This window comes from Catharus ustulatus, chromosome 1 (genome assembly GCF_009819885.2).
Source record: "Catharus ustulatus isolate bCatUst1 chromosome 1, bCatUst1.pri.v2, whole genome shotgun sequence".
Lineage (NCBI taxonomy): Eukaryota > Metazoa > Chordata > Aves > Passeriformes > Turdidae > Catharus > Catharus ustulatus.
The window spans coordinates 68,017,515-68,035,194 of NC_046221.1; the positions used below are offsets into that span (position 1 = coordinate 68,017,515).

A 17,680-nucleotide genomic window follows, 5' to 3' on the forward strand; every position below is an offset into this window, starting at 1 on the left:
AGCTTTTCCCTACCTAAATGCTCACTGTGCCTACCATTAATTCAAATAATTGCAAATATCAGTGCCTTAAGCTCTCCAAGAAGAACTCTCAGAAAACAACCCAGTCCTTCAGGAAAACACAGAGCAGACATCCATCTCTTAGCAGGTACATTTCCCATAAAGGCTTAAAATGGTGATGTACTGGTCATAAAGGTAATATTTTTCTAACAAGTAAGTGGAAAAATATTACACCATGACTTGGTTGACCATTAACCAGCTGATGCAGTTGTAAATACCAGGTATCACAGTTCTTCCTATTACTCTCTACATTGTGATGGATAGGATGAAGCACCAAAGCCTGGCTGGCTGTACATGTCCCTCAATGTGCTTATAAGTTTTGGTGATCTCTCTAGGAAAAGGAGCCTGGCTGGGGTGATGCTGCTGGAAGAGGAAGCACAGACACACAGAAGTTTACACACACAGTGAGACATGGCAGGGAAAGAGGACAAGGCAGGGAAAGAGGACAAGGCAGAGAAAGAATATCTTCTGGGCAATAGATGAGCGTACAGCACATGGTGACACTACTAATGCAAGTGAGCACTACAAACAAAAGCAATAGGTAATGCACTTAGGTAATGTGAGTTTAGAAAATATACCCAACCACGATCCTAAACAATACATTGTGAATTGTTAGCTCTGCTTCACTGACAGTGGTCCTCAGTGCAGGCCCCTGTTTCTTATTCAGTCTTGATAAAAATGTAAAAAGAGAGTGCAAGCTCGAGAGCATGATGGTCACGGCAGCAATGAACTGCTACAACACGCACTTTTTCCTTGATATTCAGCATCACTCAGTAGAGGGCACCAGCACCTCAGCTTAGTGCCACACTGTGCCCGGCAAAGCAAGAATTCCTGGGAAAAAAATCCTCCTATTCACAGCTGGGAACTAGTATACAAGAAAATACAAAATTTTTAATAATAACAGTAAGCAAAGTTGCTCTGATGAAAAGAAAAAAAGTTCAGGTCAAAGATTAGGTTTCCAATTTTGTGTGCAAGAAAAACTGGACACCTTCCTAGCTTCAACTGCAAATGCACTCTTCTATAAAAATAAATTGAAGCACATAAAATAAACAAACCAAATAAATCTTTTAAAAGAGAGAAATTATCTAGTTATAATTCAGTATACACATCTTGATGCAACAGAAAAAGTGACCTCACTACTGAGAAATTAGTTAAAAATACTGCTGTTCAGGGCACTTTAGAAGTGAAGCAGCTCAGATGCCCCAGCCTAAAACCAGAAGAATATTGCAGGTGCTTGTTTCTCACACTTAGTGAGACTTGCTTCACTTAATGTCTAGAAAAACACTTTCACATTTTTCATCAGTGTCAGGCAAGTTCAGCCAGCAGCCCCATGCCCATGAGTGTGGAGTTGCACACCACAATGTGACTGGCAGGTCACACAGGTACCCTGGTGCCTCCTGGTTTGGTATTTAGCACTGTGGGGACATGGATTGTGGCTGCCACCAGGATGCCCCCTTCCTGGCATGCTGCAGTGATCTCTGCCATCCCCAAGCCAGCCTGGCCCGGTCAATCCAGGACTCCCTGCTGGTCCAGCCTCCTGGCACTGACCTCGACTTCAAGTCCTAAAAAGTCCGCACCACCCTGAAACACCGCTCAAAACGGAGTGCCTAGGAACAGGCTTTCCTGAAGTCAACAAGATAACAAGGCCATTTAATCATCCAAAAATATGTGGCCTCAGCTTTGTCCCTCAAGGATATAAACATCTCTTTTTAACCACATTTGGCAGCAACAGTCTTTCTCCTGGATTTCAGCTTTCTAAAACATTCATAGGAAAGCTGATCCTTGCATGACTTGAGTGAACATTGGATGGTACACGAGGAAACCAACACCTTGTAGAGACAGAGGTTAAACCTTTGTCTGGGGCAATGTGTTTCAGTTCACTTTACACTTCTGTGTCCTTTTTTTGTCAAAAGGGTACATTTTTGGAGAGAGGAATCTCTCTATGCTCACGTGTCTTGACAATAAATGGATTGAAAATTGGAGAAAAAAAGACAAAAAGTGTAGGAAAAAAGATACAACTCAGAGGACACCTGAAAACAGCCTTTCAGCTTGTAAAATGAGACAGGGCAGTGCTTGTTCTGCAAGTCTTGGCAGGGCTGAGGTGTGAGATCTGCTTGGAGGAGACCTGTGTTGTCAGGCCCAGGTGGATGTGAACAAAACCCAGACTTCTCCAATAGAAGCTGAAGCATAAAACCCCCAAACCAACTGGATTCTTATGAGGTTAGCTGGCATTTTATGAGTTCTAGTGATTGGTCATAGTCTTCTAGACAAGCATCCTGATGCCTACATCTCTGCATGTTTAATAAGCCTGGAGGATTTTTCTCCAAAGCATCAGTACCAAGAGGGGAAGGGGCAGTTACAGCATCCCAGGGGATCCCTTGGATCCAGCCTCCCATGGTACTCCTATTAATCTCCTCAAACCTAACCCCCCCAAATGCTGCTGAGGCCTCAGCCTGGACATTAGGTCTGATCCTGGAAGCTGTATTTCAGGGAGGACAGAGGTGAAGTGGTCTGGCAGCAGAGCTGAGCAAGAAGAATGACAAAAGGCTGGGAAAAACAGCCTGTGAGAAACAACCTCAGCACTGTTTACTGAATAAAAACCACTGAAGAGTACTGAAAACAGACCCAGAAACTCTGTGAAATACGCAGAAAAATACCCATTTCGGAGGGATGCTGTAGAAGATCTCCCAAGGCCTGTTTCCAGGGTAACTTTGTACAATTCTATGAAATATCAGGTTTAGAGATCAGTCTAGAGCAACATGGGCAGCAAAGAAAACAGTCTAATAGTTTTATCTGGTTTTTACAGTCAAAGGAAATTGAAGTAAGGACCTAATCCCTTGACTTTGAAGTATTGCAGTTTTCAGATGGAAAATTCTCACAAAACCCCTTGCAACAAAACAAAAGCATGTTGTGTTTTAGCTTGAGTACCAGTAAATACATTTAAGTTGCCACTGTTAGGTTTCCCAGTGTATGGGATGTAATTTCCTCTTCCTCCCTTCAATGCCATCCCTGTGTCACCCAACTACAGCCCCTGCTCTGTTTGCACAATGCAAACCCAGGCTCCAGCAGCAGGACACTTCAATGAGTGACATGGGCAAATATGCCAAAGCAAGACCAAAGACCCAGGGTGAGAATAATCATCAGCTTGGGCTTCAGCTTGCCTTGTAACCCTTTTAGAGGTACTAGCAAAACTAACCTGAGCGTCAATACGCACAGGACAGCCCACAGGTTATCAGGATCCTCTCTGCTTGTATTGGTCCTATCACAGTGATGACTGAATCATGCTGGGATGCTAAAACGAAAGGATTCAGGAAAATAAACTTCTGGGAAGAGGGAAGACATCCCACCAAAAATCAAGGCTCCATACTCCAGCAAGTCAAGCAAGCCTAGACCACGAAGAGGACAAACGCTCTACTTCTGCCCCACGCTTGAGTAGCAATGCCTAGAAGGAAGGAAAACATCAGCAAAGCCAAGGAAAATGGGCACGCTGTGGGTACACAATGCTAAAGCACAAAGTCACTCCCTTTCTCTGTGTGCTTGTTTGTTTCTGTTGTGCAGTTAATTCTTCATGCTGACCTTCTAAGGACAGGCACATTAGGGAATTTCAGATGGTGCTGTAATGTCTTGGCCATTGAAAACTCTTCCTTATTTTGTCTGAAATGTTCTGTGGGTGCTTTCTTTAGCAGCTTTTCTGGCTCTACTGCAGATTGTTTTTGTGGTGGTTTGCAGGAATATCAGGTAGTTTTGGGGAAGATTGTTTTTGTTATTTTTTATTTTAGAATCACTAATTTAATAATAGTAACTAATTTGTCAGTTATTATATTTTTAGTGAACCCCCATTCTCTTATATTCTTAGACCCACTGTTCATGCTGAGTCATGGTGAGAACTATATGACTCTGGAAGGAGAACACATGCTGAGAAATAGGTGAGGTGAGAGTTTTGCCATTCCTAAATCCATGGCCAGTTACTGTAAAAAGGAAAATAACTTTCCAGGGACATAGCAGAACTCTCCAAAATGTCCATGTGGTGCTGGTGAGAAACTGCACGTGAACCCAGCTCCATGGGTGAACCACTCCCAGAGTACTGGAGGGAGGAAAATTTCCAATACTAGAGGGAGGAAATGTGTCCCTTGCTCTGAGAGGTTCTGCAGCATTACTGTCCTTCCTGTGGCTTCCCTCCCCTAACTGAACAGCTGCCATGGCTATCCCAGACACTTGGCACTGGACATTAAGTCTGAGTTTGAGCACGAATCTGTGACTGCCAATGCCCATCTATCTCTCAGCCTTGTGTGCAAATCATAGCAGCAATTTTTCATTCAGGTGAAGGAAACCAAAGAGCATCCTAAGGACACCCTAATCCATGAGTACCAGAGTGTGTTAGCCATAACTACCACCTCTTCAGAGTCTTCCTTTCCAGTAAAATGAGCATGCTGCTCCAGCACCTACCTCTGGTTTAGCCACATATGGAGTGAATGTTGTGTTTTGTGTCAGGTGGGAGCTCATTAGCCCTCCTGCTGGGTCTCTTGCTGTCCATCATGGTTTGCCAGCCTTTTCTCAGTGAGGCTTTGCCCTCCAAGGAGGTCTGAACCCTGCTGTGCTGGAGTTGCCTGCTGCTGTCTGCCCTCTGAGCCTCTGCTTTATACACTTCATGTGTCAGTTAACCTTATCACCTCCAGTTTTCAGAACTGTTGGAACTGCTCTACTATTTGCCTTGCATTTTGGTCTTAAAAGTGGCCGTTTAAATCCAGGCCTGTCCTCCTTGAAAAGCAGCCAGAGTCCATACTGTTCTTGCCTGCCAGCATTCCCCAAATCTCCTGCTTATTCTTCCACCCAGACCTCATTTTTATTTCTCTTCCGTTTTAAAACTTTATAAACTTAAAAATAGCTCCCTGCAAGTTCAGAGAAAAAGCTCAAGCCAAAAAAAAAAATATTGCAACAACAAATCAGATAAGATGAAAACAGAAAGGGAAAGGGGGGAGGGCATGCCACAAATTATATCACTGTCAACATGGAAATGCTTAAAGAATGCATATTGAGAAACAACAGGAATTAAGAGGCCACAGCTGTGTGATGAGAAGTGATAAGAAACTGCCATCCTTTAATAAGGAGTCCTAGGAAATATGCTTCAAATGCCCCTTTTCCCCAGGCCCCCAATCTCCAAACAAACAGTACCTGCAAAAAAAAAAAAAAAAAAAAAACAAAAAAAAACCCCCCAAAAAAAACCCAAAAGAAACCCCCAAAAAACCAACAAAACAAACCAACCCCCCCAAATCAACAAAAACAAAAAAATCCCCACCCCACATCATCATAATGAAAAAAAAACCCTTACTTTACCCTTGTTTGGGATTAAAGAAGAGTTTGGGTGGATCAATGAGCAAATAAAATACATATGGTAAAGGCTTTTAAGACCATCAATGGAAAAAGGAGGAAGAAAATAAAAGGGAGAGGGTGGTGGTGACAAAGCATAAACTCTGCAATTGTTACTAGTCTGTCACCAAACATACTTTAGGGATTTTCTCGCTAAGCCAGAGGGATATATAGTGGCAGTAGAGGATTTCAACCTTTCACGTTTATTTAAAGCTGTCCACACACTTTGATTAAAAACACACACAAACTTTCATGTTGGAGGAATCTTAGGTAAATGTCTGTTTTAGCAGCCATTTATTTACTTGACTTTTTTATTTTATCTTATTTTTTTAGGGTTTTTTTTTAATTGGCTTGGTTTTGGTTTTTGGTGGGTTTTTCTTTTTTTGTCTGCTGTGCAAACTTTTTACATAAAAGACAGAAAAAAGCACTTTCACTCCTGCCGGGTCTTAAAAATATCATCCTCCTGGCTATTTATTTATTTGAAGCGCTGTGCTGGGGACCTGAGCACTTTGCAGAGCTGTTTAAGTGCAAATACATCTCAACTCTACAATTGTACCTTGGTCTGATCTCTTCTGGATTGTCTATAATGTTGCCAGCTTTAACTGTGAGTTGGGAAATAGTTCATGGGATAATTAAAAGCCCAGCCTCTGGGCTCTTGGGACTGTGTGCTGTTTAGTTTCCCTTTAGAGAAAGGATGCACAGATACAGGGAAAAGCCTGGAAGGGCCACATGAATGCACCCAAGAGCCTGGAAAGTCAGAACATAAGTTTAAAAGTATCTCAAATTCTTTGTCATATTTAAAATAATGCAACTGAAGATTTGGGAAATGCCAGGGTTGGCAGGAATGAGATTGCATAACACCCTAGAGGTTTAAGTGTTGATTGAAATCAAACAATTAACAATAAGAAACGATAATAAAAATTAAAAACAGTAGAAAAGAAATATTTGGCAAGAGATTGAAACTGTAAACATACCCCTCTGAATTTTTCATTTTTAAATTAAAGTTGCTTGAATTACACTAAATACTATAAGAAAAGAAAACCAGAGCTTTGAAAGAATGAGGCTCTTGAGTTAGGTATGTATCTTGTTAGCACAGGCTGATTTTCAGAGGCAACCAGGTCCGTCTGTGACAGTAACAAAATGGAAGCAACACTGGAAAAGTGAACCTTGTACTTAGGGGTGTCAGCACAGGCTCTGGTACCAGTGCTAGCCACTTGTAATGAACGAACAAACAAACAAACAAACAAACAAACAAACAAACAAACAAACAAACAAACAAACAAACGTCTTTTGATGGAAGTTAACTTCCTTCCCCAGTCACACAAGCTGTGCTCAGGTTATGTAGGCAAATATTTATCATTTGATAAGGGGTTATGATCTGCTGACCTTGGTATTAGTCTTGATTGCCAGTAAAGCAGAGTTCTTAAAAGCTGTTGTTATAAGCAGTGAGCCAAACTAGTCAAAAGTTTCCTGTGTAATTTATGTCAGGTTGCTCTGAGGTTGGTTGCTTTTTGTTTTTTTTTTAACTTTATGTTCCGCAGAGAGCCATGCTCTGGTGGTTGGTAAGAGCTACAGATCAGCTGGCAAGATCTACTCATCTGCCCCAGCTTCAGATGTCCCTGCGCTGAATGCCTGGGAGGGTGATGGGGATGTGTGGTGAAAAGAGTGCTCTGCAATTTTCTCACCCTCTGGACAGCACAAAGGGGATGAGGAGAGCAAAAGATCAGAGCTTTGTGTGAACAGCCAGATAGGCCATCATGATCCTTGAATTGTTTGCTCCTACTCTGCACTCACTACTATGCCCCTGAATTTGGGATTTTAGATTTATCACTGGTGCACCTACTGTAGATCAGAGTTTGCAAACTCCTGCACAGGATCAAGCCATTAAACACAGGCTGCAGAATACTCTTAGGGTGGGAGTGTGCTACGTTCAGCATGTGTGTGTCCTATTTGCCTGTCTGACCTAAAATACACTCAAAAACAATCAAGTGAAAAAAAGACAGAACGTCTGAGACCCAAGTTTCGAATAAAGACAGTTGCTCTTTCAGTTGCTGCTTTCTGGAAGTAATTCTCCTCGTTACTCACACGTACGGCACGCTCAGAAGCATTTCTCAGCCTCAGAAGTTTCGTATATTCACTCTAGGAATGCAGTCATCATCTTCCTGGGTACATACTTCCAGTTTTCCAGGAAGAAAACCAACAGGAAATGGAGCAAGTGATCATATCTGATAAACCTGAAAGCTGCTGTAATGAACAATGCTGGGGTGTCAAAACTCTTCATTGCCTGCCAAAAGATGGCCAGTGGCTAAGTAGAAATGGGGCTCTACCAGCAAGGAACTGAGCATTTGTCCTTCATAAAGCAGAGCTCGCTCATGACTAAACATACGCATGTGAGTGAACCCAGAATAATCAATTCTTTTTTTCTTTTTACAGATTTGCTTTGTCCACCTCTTCACTGAATGCTTTATACAGCCCGGAGGGCATAGTGTGCTGTGTCCAAACTGCATCTAACACTTTAACCACAACTAGCTGTTAAAAAATAAAAATAAGCTCAGATTCCTATGCTTGTTCACACTAGATGTATGCATGCCAAGATTTTTTAGAAGTGAGTAATACTTTGAAGAATGTTTGGTTTCAAGTTGTTTTAATGTGTCTCTCTAACCCCCTTCCCAAACTTGGGGTATCCCTTAGGTTTCTTATAAGCTCATGTCTGCCATCACTTGGGGGTTATTGTAGTCCAGTGGTGTCCAGATCTGTGGCACCTTCTCCTCAACATATACAGACTGCTGGTGAGGCTCCTTAAAAGTGTCAGTGCCACAAAGTGCTAGAGTTGAGATAAAGACAGAAGTGAAAGAATCAGATAAACTTTTCTGGACACGAAGAGCCATACAGAAGGTCTTGGAGAGGGTGGGTGTGAGGAGATACACAAAGAGTGCAGCAGATGACAAGATCTTTCTCTTCCGAGGAATTTGACAAACTGGTATGTGAAGTGCTGGTGCATGGGACAGGTGCCTTCCTCTGCCTACCTCCTTCTCAGTGGTAGGAGCTATTAGTGATCTTGCAGTGATGCCAGCAAGGCCCAGCTAGAGCCCTGCAAAAACACTGCTGTGCAAGCACTCTGGCCAAGTTTCTGCTCTGGACGGTGTTAATTCATGTCGAGATTCAACAGGTAGACAAAATGAGTGAAAGTGCTCATAAGAGCAGTAGAAGGGGATGTGAAAGATGTCTATCAAAGCATTTTATCCCTTAGTATTTTTTCAAATGTTAATTGTGTGTCCCCTTCTCCTCTTGAGTTTTATTTATTTGAAGATTGCAGGATGCCTGATTGGCACCTTACTACTTGGAGAGAGAGCAGATGTTGCCTACTCAAGCAAAGTATTTCACTTTTTCTGAGGCCAGGAGATCTTACCCTGTGAGGCAGAAACAGCAAATTGAACTGGACCAAGAGCAGACTACTTAGTTTAGGACACTAAACATTTCAAGTAGTTTACCTCCAGCCATGTCTTGGGAAGAGGGTAAATTCTTTCTCATGACCACAGTCATGGGGAAGGAGGGGGTGAACCAGGGCAAGAGCATGCTAAGACTTTTCATCAGCTCCTGCAGGGGCTGGTTTTATGCTCCCCTGACACTGTTCTGTGAGTCTATACACCCACAGCCCAGACTCCTGCCAGCAAAACACCAACCCCTTGAAGGATTTCAGCTGTGCCTCCCATCTTCCTCTTCCAACACCTGCTGGATGCTCCCTCCCTGCCTCTCATGAGCATATCACATCTTGACTGCAAAGTCCTCCAAGATCTCTTCATACCGATAAAGTCAAACATGAATTTAAGGCACACTTTGCAGAATCACATTGTTTGCAGCCCTGATGCATGGACCTGCCTTGGCACAGGCCAACACTCATGCAATTTAAAGGATCTGTGAATTAGGAGATCAGGGAATTAGGAGATCAGAACCTGAATTAATGGCTGCTTCCCAGAACTTTCCTACTTAGCTGGCAGGGGTGGTGATTGCCCTGTATCGCTGCTCTGTTCCTCTCTGTGTGGCTCATGCCACTCCCCGCTCCAAGGGGCAGCTGGGCTGCTGTGGGAAGTGCCCAGAGCAATGTCCCAGGCCCCTGACAGGCCCTCCTGACTTCCCCGCTGGCCCTTTTGTTGGTTTTGCATGGCGGCAGGCGGCCGCGCGTGCTGCGTGACTTTCTACATGCCGGGGGATACTTGAGATGACATGATGGACATTCCTCCTTTGAACCCAGCCCAAGCCCATGCCAGAAAGGCCCATGATAGATTCCCCGTGCCATCCTGCAAAACAGGCTGAATTATAGCACCTTTTAACCACAGCCCAGGGTAAACAATACAGCCTGTACCACGGCTCATAAACAGTCCTCATTATTACAAAGGGCATTTCAAACGCGGTGTGCTACGGTTTGACCTTAAAAGCTATAGACAATCTAGCGGAGCACAGACGGTTTCATAAAGTACAATCACTTCCTGCAATTCTTGGGGCAGTGCAGCCGGAGCCGTGCAAATCCTGTTTTCCCTGCATTGTTTCCTGCATGTGAATATCATCAGTCTAATGGTGCTCGTAACCATGGCACTCGTTAAACAGGAGCAGGGAGACTTGTGATAAAGCCATCCAGGACTCCAAGGATTTGCATGGGGCCAGCAACCTTGGCTGGACAAGGCAGAGTTGCCAGCATTCACTTTAGAAGATCAAACAAGCAAAATATGCAAAAGAGAAGCGCTTTAAGAACAGCTACTGGGTAAAACTGAAGTCAGATCCAGATTTAGGTCAGCCAGGCTGGTGGGAGCACAGCGATCCCCTTCCTGCTCAGTGGGAGCACTGGCTGTCTTTGGAGAAAGCCTTTGCTCCTGCCTGAGGGTCCACATGCCTGCAAGAACATAGACATACTCACAACATCTGCATGAGGCAAGAGCAGATCTGTGGGAGGTGCAGAGGCCAGGGAGGATCACACCTCTTTCCACCTTAATACTTCTCCATTTCCCTGCATATAGGAAAAAAAACCCAAAACAGAAGTATGACTGTAGAAGATGTAACTGAAGGTAGACCCTTGGCAGTATAATCATTTTATGCTCTGGATAAGATTATTAATGGCTTTCTGATTTATTTAATATCTCTGGAGGGGTTTCATGTTTCCAGACAATACCAAGACAGTACCTGCCTGGTGTATTCAAGACTGCCAAACATTTCAAACACTACATTTTTACAGAGAAGTCCACGTAAGTGACTGCACACAATTACACATTTGCCAAACAAAAAGCTAATGGGTTGCTCAGCAGGCATCTGGCCATCATCAGATGCCTCAGTGCTTTGCAGTCTTTGCCACATTTGGGAGCTAAAGCATCAGCAATACCCTGCTTCATACTTGAAGGTACCTGATCAACAAGATGTTGGAGGTGTAATTGCCCCATAAAAGGTTTAATTTACGGACTCATGTATCCCATAATGAAACCAATAGCGCCGAGCCTGACCTCGGTGTACAAGGCAGCACCCACAGAGACAGAACTAGGCAGAGGTTACTGCAAATCCCAAGGCAAGTAAAGGCTTGATGATGGGGAAATTTTAGATGAGTAATTAATCAAAGAGGCTGGACACAGTTCATTGTGTTCTTTAAATACTATAGAAAAAAGCCTGTTTCCTAGTAAGGAGGGTGCTTGTCTGGGGCAGTAGTGCATACTTTAGTCCTGGTGCTACTGAGTAGGCAGGAATTGAATTCAAGATTTAAAATGCAAGGCAAAGGGAATGATGATGGTCACAAAATGATTACATTCTTGAAAACAGTAAAAACCACAAAATTGACACCTGTGGAAATGGTTAAGTCAGGTCTCACAGGAAGAAATTCTGAGGGACAGTATTCAAGCCTAAATTTGGACAGCCACAAAGCAGTCTGAGTTGCAGAGGAGAAGAGCAGGTATGGTTGAAGAGACTAGGACAGCACCAGGACAAAAGATTATCAAGGAAGTAAATGTAGAAGTGGAAGCACAGACTTGTGCTGATGAATGAACATAGAAGAATAGCACAAGCATGTAAATACAAAATGAACAGCAACTAGCAAGTGGTATGAAAGCCTCCCTGATACCCAGAAGCAACCAGACAACACAGGAAAACCCATCACTTATTGGATAAAGGGGAGAAATAAGGCTGAAAGAAAGAAGGTTGTTCAAATCTTTGTTAAAAATGTAATTGTTAAATTAAATCAGCAGATGATAAAGGCCAAAGTCAAAAGAAAAAAAAGAACAAAAGAAACAGAAAAGAGAAAAGAAAAGAAAAGAAAAGAAAAGAAAAGAAAAGAAAAGAAAAGAAAAGAAAAGAAAAGAAAAGAAAAGAAAAGAAAAGAAAAGAGAAAAGCTTAAACAAGTTTTAGAAAGATAATGTTTTCAAGTTAAAGAGGTCTGATGAAACTCACACTAGTGTAATTAAGGAACTCTTCAGAGCAGACTGAGCTATTAGGGATTATCTGCAAGAATTCCAAGTTTAAAGGGGATGTCCCAGAGGGCTGGAAGATGGCAAAGAGAGGACCTGTCTTTATAGAAAGGAAAAAGGAGCAGCCAGGGAATTCAAAACTAATCTGCCTAACTTTGATAAATGGAAAGATAACAGAATGAATAATTAAATAACCGAGTTATTACCCCAAGAGAACAATATGTTGACAAATATCATCCAGTGCAGAGTTTTTGAATTTATTTTTTTTTTAATAACATTGCATGTCAGACCAATTTATTTGGTAAGTAGCCCAGTAATCAAAAAAGTGGCAGGATGCCATTTTCCAACACAATGTTCTGAGAAATAAAAGAGGAAAATATGATATGGTGAAATCACATTCACTTGAACCTGCTACTGTGTCAAAAACTGCTCTTGGAGACCAGGTGTCAATCATTCACTGTCAGGACAGGATGACATTTCAGGAAGTCCTTCCTGCATTTATCCTAGCCTCTTGTCTCTTCAAATTGTTAATCAGAGGCTGGGACTGACAGGGAGCTCAGCTCTTACAGGACTAGCTGTAAAGCTAGAGGATGATCCAAACTGAGGAAGGACTTCAAATCTTCAGCTTGAAATTCAACAAAGGTGAAGTATTTTTGAATACCAAATGAAATAGATTGAATAAGCAAAGAAGTGGCAGCACACCAAGAAGTGAGTTTGAGGATACAGAGGACCAGAAGCTCAATGTGTACATAGAAAATAAGATTAATCTTTCTTTCAAGGTGTGTCTGTATGAGGGCTGGATGTGAAACACAAGGAAATTGGCTTGCTCTGTGCTTATAAAAAATTAAAAATTAAGAGAAATATTAAAGACACAGGTAGGACATCAGCTTGGCTCCCTGCTTGAAATGAGATCAACTCCCCAGTGAGTTCAGAAGGGAGCAATGGCAATGATATGTGATGTGAAAAACACATTATGTAAGCAAAGGTTGGAGAAACCATCTTTGTTCGGTACAGAAACAGGATCGGGGGAGAACAAGAGAGATGCTGTCAGTCCTGCAGTATGCAAGAAGGGTGTTCCAGGAAGAAAAGACCTTAGTTGTTCTCTGTTTTGAGGAGAGTTTTGTTTATTTTACACAAAGATATTTTGAGCTACCAGCCTGGGGGGAAAAGAAAAAAAAATCTGGATTAAAACCAAAACCCAAACCCCAAAATAAAACTCAAAACTTTCTCATTTGAAGAATAGTTGGAACGAGGTACCAGAGGAGGCTGTACAAACCCTGTCATTGGAGGACTGTTATCGAAACAGCTGTCAGGGCTGCTGTAGATCATCTCTTGAGGTCCTTTCCAGCTCTGCTTTTGTATGATCTTGCAGAGTAATTAAGCCTCTGTTTAACATTATGCACATAAGTGACTTGCAAAATAGGCAGTGCTCCAACCTGAGCACATGTTTAATTGCTTTGCTGGTCTGAGGCCCAAGGTATTTCTGGAAGGTGTTAATTTATTCCAAAAATTCTTGCTAACAACTATTCCCCTATGCACACTGACACCTGCAAAAAAATAAAAGCAGTATTCTTCTGTTTCCAAGCTGCTGCATTCCTTTCAAACCATCCTGCCCTCCTCTGATAATACTAAGAAAATAAAAGGTTCTCTGTTTGCAACCTTATTTACTGGGCAAAATTATTTCCTCATGTGCTGTACTTGCAAGAGAAACATGAAGTCACTGAAACAATGAGATGAATTATATCAATAAAGCATTATGGATGCAAAATATGTACATGAATGTACAGTAGTTTCACGAATACAAGCCGCACGGATTATAAGCCGCACCCCCGGTGCCTCGACAATGTTGCTGTCTTTGTCAATAGATAAGCCGCACCCCGAATATTAGCCGCACTTTCGTTCGTCGCGAGAATCCGTGCGCAGCTTTCACAAATTGGCCAATTAGTAACAGGATCGCGGCATAGCGGGCTTTACTGGCTCGGGGCGGGGCCAGGCAGGCTCGGCCCGCTCATGGTTGCCGACGGGGCCGGGTGGCCCAGCTCAGCGCCACGGCTCGGCGGGGCTGGCCGGGTGGTGCTGCCGCCGCCGCCGGGCTCGCTGGCCCCCCTCTCCCGTCAGCACCGCCCCGCTGCCGCGTTCGCTCGCCCGGCTGGCAGGGCTGCCGCCGCCCGGCTCGCCGTCCGCCCCGCTGCCGCTTTCGCTCGCCCTGCGCCGCGCCTCGCGAGCGCCGCGCCCGCCCCGCGCCGCGCCCGCCCCGCGGCGCTTTCGCGGCTCGCGGCGGCGCTTTCGCGGCTCGCGGTTCGTGGCTCGCGGTTTGCGGCTCGCGGCTCGCGGTTCGCGGCTCGCGGTTCGCGGCTCGCGGCGGCGCTTTCGCGGCTCGCGGCTCGCGGTTCGCGGCGGCGCTTTCGCGGCTCGCGGCTCGCGGCTCGCGGCTCGCGGCTCGCGGCTCGCGGTTCGCGGCTCGCGGCTCGCGGCTCGCGGCGGCGCTTTCGCGAGCGGCGGCGCTTTCGCTCGCCCCGCCGGCAGGGCTGCCGCCACCGCCACCACGCTCGCCGGCCACCCCCTCCCGTCTGCACCGCCGCCGCGTTTCCTCGCCCTGGCCGGCACTGCAGGCCCCCGCACCGCCGGGCTCCCCCACGCTGCTGGCCCCGATTATGCTGGGCTTCCCCCGCTGCCAGGCAGCCCCACCCTCCGGCCTTCCTGCTTCTGCCATGCTCCCCTGCACTGCTAGCCCCAGTTCTCCCGGGCTCCCCCGCCCTGCTGGCTCAGGCTCTGCCGCCCGCCCCCGACACTGCTGGCCCCGCCTCTGCCAGGCTTTCCCACCTCTGCCGGAGCCGGCCGGGCTCCAGCTTGGCTTGGGGCTGCCGCGGGCTCTCACTTCCGTGTTGGCAGCTTTTAGAATTTTGTTAATAGATTAGCCGCCCCGGAATATTAGCCGCACTTCCGGGTTTCCACCAAAATTTTGGTCAAATTGGTGCGGCTTGTATTCGTGAAATTACTGTATTTATAACTCACTCAAAACCGTATATAATACCTACAGACATCACACACACTATCAGACTCCCCTGAGCCTTAAATGGCTGGAAAATCTCATCTTACAGCAGCAGGACCATTACATTTAGCTCCTAGTATATATCTGTGTTTAACCCCACCGTGTCTTCTCTCTGAGGCAGCTGGCACATGGTGCCTCCACTGCCACAAACAGGAAAACAGTTCATAAAGCACACTTAAAAGATCTTTGGGGAGCTGAGACATCCTGAGATTTGACTTTACCAAAACTAGATAACCTCTTCCCAGGCCTATAGGGTCAAACCTCATCAGCACACAGCTGGTGATTGCATAGGGAGGTTGGGGATGCCAAGTGCAGCTCAAATACCAACAAATCTCCATTTTTGTGTTGGTGGGGGTTTGTGTGTGTGTAATGAATTGTTGTTCAGGAGTATCAAAGTATCAGTCATGATTCTGGTCTTCCCAGTCTGTGTGAGATGTGCAAACACACAACAAAGGAAGGAGCTCTGCCTAAAGCTTTCCAAGCTGAGTGCTAGATGAAATACCAGAGTTGGATGAAAGGAAGGCAGGGAGGAACAAAAGGAAACTGTAAGCCTGGTTGCACTATCACCTGAGAATTGCTGTTGCTTACAGAGCTGAATTTTAGCTCTTGAGAGGCTGCTTGTGGAATGGGATAAGAAATGGCCATCCTTGCCTAAAGATTTTGATGGAAAAGGGAATTTCCAAGAGAAGTTTCCATATCCAGAAGTTCAATCAACTGAGTGTCTATATTGTAGGCAAGAAACCTTGTTTCAACCCTTCACTGCAAAGCTGGCAGTGGAGGGACTTAAATCTGGTGCTACAACAGATCATGAGATTCAACTGGATCTGGCAGGGCTTGGACATTCCAGAAAACCCCAATGATCAAGGTGGAGGTGAAAGACTGAGGGAGATTTTCAATTCAGCCACACTCACTACTCCTAAGATTCTTCCAGACCCAGATCTGTCAGAGGCTCCTGCCCTGCCCTACTTTGGCCACCAGAGATGATGCTTGATGCCAACTGCTCCTTGCTGGGCTATGTCCTCTCCTTGGTTCTCCCCCTTTCACTGGGAAATTGGGAAAAGGGAAAGATTTATTGTGAAGAGGGTCTCTTTCCAACTGCAAGCTTACTCCTGTGAAAAACTTGGTGGCCATGAGTGGGAGACTCTTCACTTTATTTCCTTGATAGAACCAAAAATGATCCATTTTCTTAAGAACATTTTAACAGCACCACTAAAATATTGTGTTTGAATTCAGTTTCTAAGAAACCTTAAACTGAATTGAAAAGATTTTTTTCTGGTTTCTTGCTGATATGATGAAATAGAAGAGATTTTTTTAGCAGTTGCCCTTTCACTGTGAACTTTCAGATATGCAGCTTCACTAATGAGATTTCTCTTTGTGAAGCTGTAGTGTTTTAATTCTGATAAAATGAAAATCCCATCATTAATTTTAAATCTGCCGAGCATATGAATGACCGTTTTCCTAAAAATACACATTTCTGTCAAGTAATTCATTTTTTATTTTGAGATACTTATGTTTTCCAGCTTTCCTGCTGACACATAAATTGGTATTTTCCCAGCAGCTCCCCTCTGAACAAAATTTCTCATGCACCATTCAGTCAGGCAGTTTCAGTTTGTAAGGTCTAATCCTTTAATTGTTTCACAGATGAAAATTCCAATAACATGCGATTAAATCTCTGGCACATATTGGTTATTATTTCCTTATCAGTAATATTTACTATTTATTCTAGAGCAAATACACTCCCAGAGCACCCAGACTGCAATACATGAACACACTGAAGTTTGTCTTGTAGACCACTTGCTAAGTCTGACGACTCTCAAAAGGCCCACCAAAACCTTGGGAAAATTTTGAAATTACCTCCCTGATAAACCCTGCTTGTCCATGAGTTTTCCAGAAAAGGTCATTTGCTTGAAGCTCATTACTAATCCACTGCAGGATTAGGAAAATTTAACATTCACAGGCACAACAGTGCTTACAGGGAAGCTGAACATCAAAGTATTTTTAGTATATTTTTCAAATTCTAATAATTTTTTCCCCCACTGGAAAAAACAAAAAAAAGCAATTTCAAGAGCACCAGGTCTGCTGTGATTCTCTGTGTGGTGGAGAACAGGCGAAAAGAATGTTATAACTGGAGATGGCAAGGGAGATTAAGAAAAGGAGGGGGTGTTTTCTTGGAAAAGGCAGTAGATTAAAACCAAGGCTTTCCTTAGGGACCTATTGTTTTTTCTTGCTTTTGATGAAGAACACAGAAAGCATTTTTTTTCCTTGGGTGCAGTAAAGAACCTCCAGCCTAGGGAGGCACACCCTAGGATGGTGAGTGGGCTGGTGGAAGGAGTGCTCTTCCTCTTCCAGATTAATGGTCACTTCTTAAGTGAAGTCTGAGCAGTTGGCTATTGTGCAGTGTGTACTTTTCTTTTTTCCCTTTCTTTCCCCATTTTTTTTTGTCAAAAGCAATTGAGAGAGTCTTGGGTTTATTGCTCTTTGACACAAGTGTCAACACCTTGAAATATTTCACAAAATGGAATTCTTGTTGCCTGCCCAGCCCTATAATCAACACCCCAAGGTTTCCTCAGACACCTATCTCACCAGAAAGTCTGGAAATCCTTAGGCTAAGTGATGAGCTAAGATGCACAGGCTCGCAGAGGAAAGTTGGCACCTAGTGCCTCAAACCCCAGTTTTGTGGGGAAGCAACTCTTCAGGCGGTGAAGTTGTGAGTGCCTGGTGAATCCATGGTCCTGGAATTCTTGTCCTGGTTGACTGCCTGTG

The 17,680-nt window shown here is 44.2% G+C and overlaps 1 long non-coding RNA gene across 2 annotated transcripts in view; it reads left to right on the forward strand.

Moving 5' to 3' along the window:
• The window catches only part of LOC117002582, a 73,101-nt gene extending 61,453 nt beyond the window's left edge, over nt 1–11,648 (forward strand). The window contains exon 8 of one of the 2 annotated variants that reach the window (XR_004419309.1): nt 7,858–11,648. This is a non-coding gene — a long non-coding RNA (uncharacterized LOC117002582). The other variant, XR_004419310.2, reaches the window with a different exon arrangement.
• The last annotated feature ends 6,032 nt before the right edge of the window (nt 11,649–17,680 follow it).